Genomic DNA, 5675 nt, shown 5'->3' with positions numbered 1-5675 from the left:
ACCATTTTTCCGTACCAATTTAATACCGAAAACATACCAAACCGTTTTTGTGAATACTGAAATCGTACCGTACCGTTTAAAATGGGTAAGTTACGGTTCTAGTTTTCAATATTCAAAGTTGGTACCGTACTGAAACCTTACCGAATTACCGAAACCGTACTGATTAACACCCTGAAGTGTACCTAGAAGAAATATTATAATTTCATTACTAAGGGCCTTATTGGTGTCAACTCCCATTCTCATTTTTCTGACATTTTTCATTCTTTTAATTTGTATGGTGTCTATTTTAAATTCTATTTTTTGTTTAAAGAATAGAAGGGAAAAAAATAGAATAAAATATTCTTGTCCCAGTGAGTCATTCAAAAAGGTAAAATATTCATATTCCAATTTCCAAAGTCGTCATCTAGAAGGTAATTTTTAATTCACATGCTTGCTTTTTAGTCCCACATTGAAAAACTACCGAAATGTTTGCCTCTTTATAAATTTAAGCTCTACAATCATCTATTGCCGAGCCCAGTAGCGTGAGCTTGTAACCAAGTGGGGCATTTAGGTGATTGAATGTTGGTTCAATTCTTGTTGGGTTGGGTTGATGGGTACAACAACCGGTATGCCCTCTCCAAGTTGGGAGTTGAGCTTTGTAACTTGGGCAAAGGCCTAGGCTTCATGGTTCCTAAAGTAGAGGGTAATGCACCAGGCTGGCTTCACAGAGCAGTGAGAACCTCTCGCTCTTGATGGTGGAAGGATAACAAATCGATGTACCTTCAGCCCAGGTGCCCCAAAAGATGGTCCCAATCAAACAATCACCTTTTTTTATACTTAAAAATGATATACACCTTCATTAGGTAGCCTCTCCATCTCTTCTTAATTCATGACATGTAGAAAAAGGCCACCCCTCCATTTGACCAAATACCTGCTTTTTAGCTATAGATGTTGTGATGATTAATTCCACACTATAACCATGGTTTATTTCATACATCTTCTAAAAGCTTCAAATCGACGCTTGCACCATCAAACATCACAATTGTCATTGGTAAGATATCAAACCCCTCCTTTGCAACTGTTATTCCCAATATTAGGCTTGAAGGCTCCTTGTTGTCAGGTTTTTCCTCGATAATGTTGTTGCCACTCAGGGGCGGAACCAGGATTCAATATTGAGGGGGGGGGCGAAGAATGGAAGTCCAGATTGGGGAAACATCAATGGTTTTTCGCCACACATATTGTGTGAGTCCTTATAAGACCCATTGGGGGTCCCACCTATGAATTATTTTATTATATTAAGGAATAGACCACATATATTTTGTGGGACCCACACATATTTGATAAAAATAGGTAAATTATTGATAATGATATTTTTTTTCAACAAGATATAGGTAAATAATTCACCAAATTTACCTATATCAATAAAAAAAAAAATCAAATAGTTTATCTATTTTGTACTGATGCAAATTTACCTATACCTATTTAGGCTTCAACCCTAAAAAGTCAGATGCTAACCAAATTTTTTATTTTTTTTAAGGTAAGAGATGCAAAACAATGGTACTTAGTTCCCTTATTAACAATAGACATTTTATTATTTTATTTATAATATAAAATCAAATAGCAAAAATTGTAAACAAAATAAAGAAACAAAGAATATAAAATCAAATAAATAATAACAAAAAAAATGAAAAAAGAGAAACAATAAATAAATTGATGTTCTCAATATTGGGGGGGGGGGCAAATAGTGACATTTCACATGTTAGAAGAGAAAAAAGTAGAAAAATGAAGGAAATTAATATAAAAAATCCAAAAATTAAAGGAATTAATAAAAAAATCCAAAAATCCACTATCTTAATGCCTCCATGGAATTTCAAACCCCTCCAGCGGAATCAATAGCGTTGTCGCTGCCAATGCTATTGTTGTACTCTAGCCTTACTGAGTGGGGAAAACACCTCTTTCATTAAAGCTATCCCTTGTTCCTCCTCCATGCCTAATATGGAAACCCTCTTGCCTAAGTTAACACATACGACTAGCTCTTGTAATCATTCCCTTCCTTCCATCCTAGGTCCCAGTCCTATATGCTCAACCCTCCCTAGCTTGCGTACCTCTTTTGCAATAAACAATTTAATAACCTCCGGTACCTCCTACCTCCTTGCTTCATCCAGATCCTACCTCTATCCCTCCAAACCACTTACTTCACCACTCGATCTCTTCAATTGGTCCCCACCACCAACACCCCATCCCCTCTAACTCAAGAATTATCCAACCTTCTCTCCCTAATGGGGCCCCCACCTTCAACCCGTTTAAGCCCATCCCTTAAACCCCACAACCACTTTCTTAGGCCTTATCACTAACTACCCACCCTCTCTTAATCCCCCTCCTTTGCTATATTAGCCCACTCCCAACCTCTAACCAAATGCAAAACGTTGTCTCAACCTAAACCAAACCCCAACTATCATAGGTATGATTCCCTCATAAGTGGGCCTAAATCCTCACTCCCTTTTCCCACTTCACCTAAGCCCTTTCTAATCCCTCCAACCCAAGCCCATATTTCTCCCTAGACATCTGGCCCACCCTACCCGTTCCTACCTTCCCCCTCCCTCAGCCATTCTCTTCTTCCCCTTCATCAACTGTTTTTTACCCTTTGAACTAGGGATCACCAATTTTTCTTAGGAGCCTAAATAACCCCATCATGTCTCATCCACCTATCTCCTCTGATTGTGGGCAACCTATCTTTCAAAGAAAATGGACCTCTCCCCATTGTGCGACAAGGACAACCATGGAGGCTTCTGTTGTCACACCCCACTTGCCTGTATCAATTCCGCCCGACAACCCGTGGGTGCGATCCGTCACAATATCCTCGGTTTTATCATCAATAATAAATGCAAGTAATAATAATCATAAGGAAGAACAAGTTCAAATAATTAATTAAAAATGATTACAGGAGTCTAAAATACTCCAAAGAAATGAATAAAAAAAAAGAATGAAAGAAATCAACAAAATTTATCTATTTTAGTGGAAGCAATAAATAAACTAAAGTAGTTTTATTCTCGTAACTTGCTCCTGGGCTATACCCTTTGCTTCAGTTTTAGCAATATAGGGAGTTCTCCAGCTTTGCTCCAAAGCCTTCTCAAAATCCCGAGCGATCTGTCATCACTGGGTGCTATAAGCGCACTCCATCCATCCACAGGATGTTTCATGACATGCATCTCTGTCTCCCATTGATGGTACAACATTCTCTTCATAGGAGTTGCTCCAGTCATACAGAAGCTCACCTGATTAGGTAAACCCATCTTTATAATATAATGTAACGTACAAATAAAAGGAATGAGTTCTGACGAATTCAGTAAGGAAAACACTTCTCACATACATATCGACAAAATATCCAAGTAAGCATATACATAATGAATGTTATGCAAATATATGAATGCATCTAGAATCTAACTATGCAAGTCTCTACGTGGTTGATATGCTTTAAGATATAACACCAGCCCTTCTCTGGGTAGGTCTAGTCACTCTGATCCCTCACACACTGGTTACCTCTGTTAGGATCCCGGGTAAAGGGATTCAGTCCTCGTAAATCAACCATGGCTGAGGTTTAGGTCAACACTCTCTTACCACGACCATTGGCATGAGTACTGGAGCATGTCGGGGTTTCTAATTCAATGAAAGGTCATACGGTAACATACTATATGCAGTCCAGATACTTCCCCTATGGCACCAATCAACTTGGTTCAGTATCTTTCCCTACCTAGGAATGAAAACCCTCATGGACTGGCTACCGTTGTTGGACTCCATTCCCTAACCCTATGGTCATCCATATATTGTTGGGGCGGATACTTTCATAACCCCTCATGACTCTTGGCCGCTCCTTGGATATCCATAAGCCCAAACCCTAAAATATGCAACCCTACCAATGCATGATCAATAGTGGACTACTGAATCTCCACATAGACTGGTTACCGCTGCAGGGTGAAACAGAGTCACATCACTATTATCACGGGTCATTCGGCTTCAATTCTCCTACCGAGATGGTAGTAGCATGTATGGGGTACCAAGCCATGCAATCTAGACTCCCTAGATATGTCATCCGGAATCATGAACCACTGGGCATTAGTAAGCATGTGTCCCATACCACAACCCTGTGATATCCCAAGCAATGTATACCCAAATGGAGAATATTCAGTATAAAGAACTATAGGAAGTGGTATGAATGTTGGGAAACAATTTCTCCTCCCCTGAATTTGGGTTGTGGATGCTACAACAACACTGCAACACAAAGCATATATCAAAGAACCTGTAACACGATTGCATACGGGTATCTTCCAATCCACATATGGACTAACATCCTTTTTCAAAGCCCTCATATTCCTATGGGGAATTGAACTGAGGATGCAAATTACGCCCGAGTTCCAATAATGGTTATGTGAGGCAGGTGAGTATTCCTACCCTACCTACTAATTAGCTAAACCGAAATAAGAATTAAGCTAACTCACATTATTCAACAATTATCTAGCTCTAATTAAATTTTAATTAACTAAAACCACAGCATTCACTCACAGATGGTCAATCAATAAATAAAATTACTTAAAAACGCATATGGTGAATACATTGATCATAAACAATGCTACATCAGAGCTACAACAAAGTGGATAATTACAGCTCAAATCACAGGTTCGGGTACTCTCATCATCCCAACAAACAAAGAAATTAGTTCATATTAGGCTTCAAACACAGAGAAAAAAGTGTATCCATTAACAAAGTTCAGCTAGAATATGAAGAAGTAAGAATGATAAAACCAAATAGAAAACTGGGAGATACTACCACAATGCTCCAGCCTCCTATCTCCAGCAGAGCTTCTTCATGCACGAGCTCCACCTCCGTCTCCCTCTGGTTCTCCTCTCCCGTTCTTCTCTTTCTTCCTCCTCTTTATTTTCCCTAATTTTCTCCCAAAGTGAAAAGGTAAAAGCGGCTTGTAGGATTAGAACATTTTCTTTTGATATCAAGGGTTGAGATCCTTCATGTAGTGACAAGAAGAAAGTCCAATTAGTTAGTCCTTTTCAGTCATTTCATTAAGTGGTACCACGTGTGTTCAATCTGGGAATATTCTGCTACCGCAATGCTGTAGCATCTCTACAACAAACTGAGAAGACATATTCTTTGTTCCTCTTCTATGTTTCATGTCGTATCTTCCTTTATGATTCTTTTCCTACAAGACCAAGAGAAAGACTGATCAATTCCATCCATTAATTCAATAGAAATTCATGCATGAATGACATAAAAGACCTTTACACAATTCAAAAACACGAAGACTCACTAAAACGAAATTTAATGACAATTAACACTAAAACAAAGATAAAATACTCTTAAATCAAGCTATCTCAAGTATAAAATTACTAGAATTAACTCTATTTCATAGAGTTATCACACATTTCCGTTGACAAAGATAAAGTCCCTTGGTAGAATGAGTAACCTCAATACCCAAAAAACACTTGAGCGTACCAAGGTCCTTAATGTAAAAATGTTGGTGAATCATGACTTGGACAGATTGAATCAAAGTATTGCTAGAAGCAGTGATGACAATATCATCCACATATAAGAGACAATATCCTCTCAATGTCTCAACATGAACAAAGAATGGTCCGCTTGGGGTTAGATAATTCAAATTCATGTAATGTAGTGGAGAACTTAGCGAA

At 38.4% G+C, this 5675-nt stretch overlaps 1 non-coding gene across 1 annotated transcript; it reads left to right on the top strand.

The window, feature by feature from the left end:
* Positions 1-506: 506 nt before the first annotated feature.
* On the top strand, positions 507-808 carry LOC149024012 (signal recognition particle RNA). Its single transcript, XR_016171967.1, has one exon.
* Positions 809-5675: the final 4867 nt, after the last annotated feature.

This window comes from Hakea prostrata, chromosome 2, assembly GCF_041222555.1.
Source record: "Hakea prostrata isolate BN-2017 chromosome 2, UWA_Hpros_2, whole genome shotgun sequence".
Classification (NCBI taxonomy): Eukaryota; Viridiplantae; Streptophyta; class Magnoliopsida; order Proteales; family Proteaceae; genus Hakea; species Hakea prostrata.
This window is presented reverse-complemented; position numbering and strand designations above follow the sequence as displayed.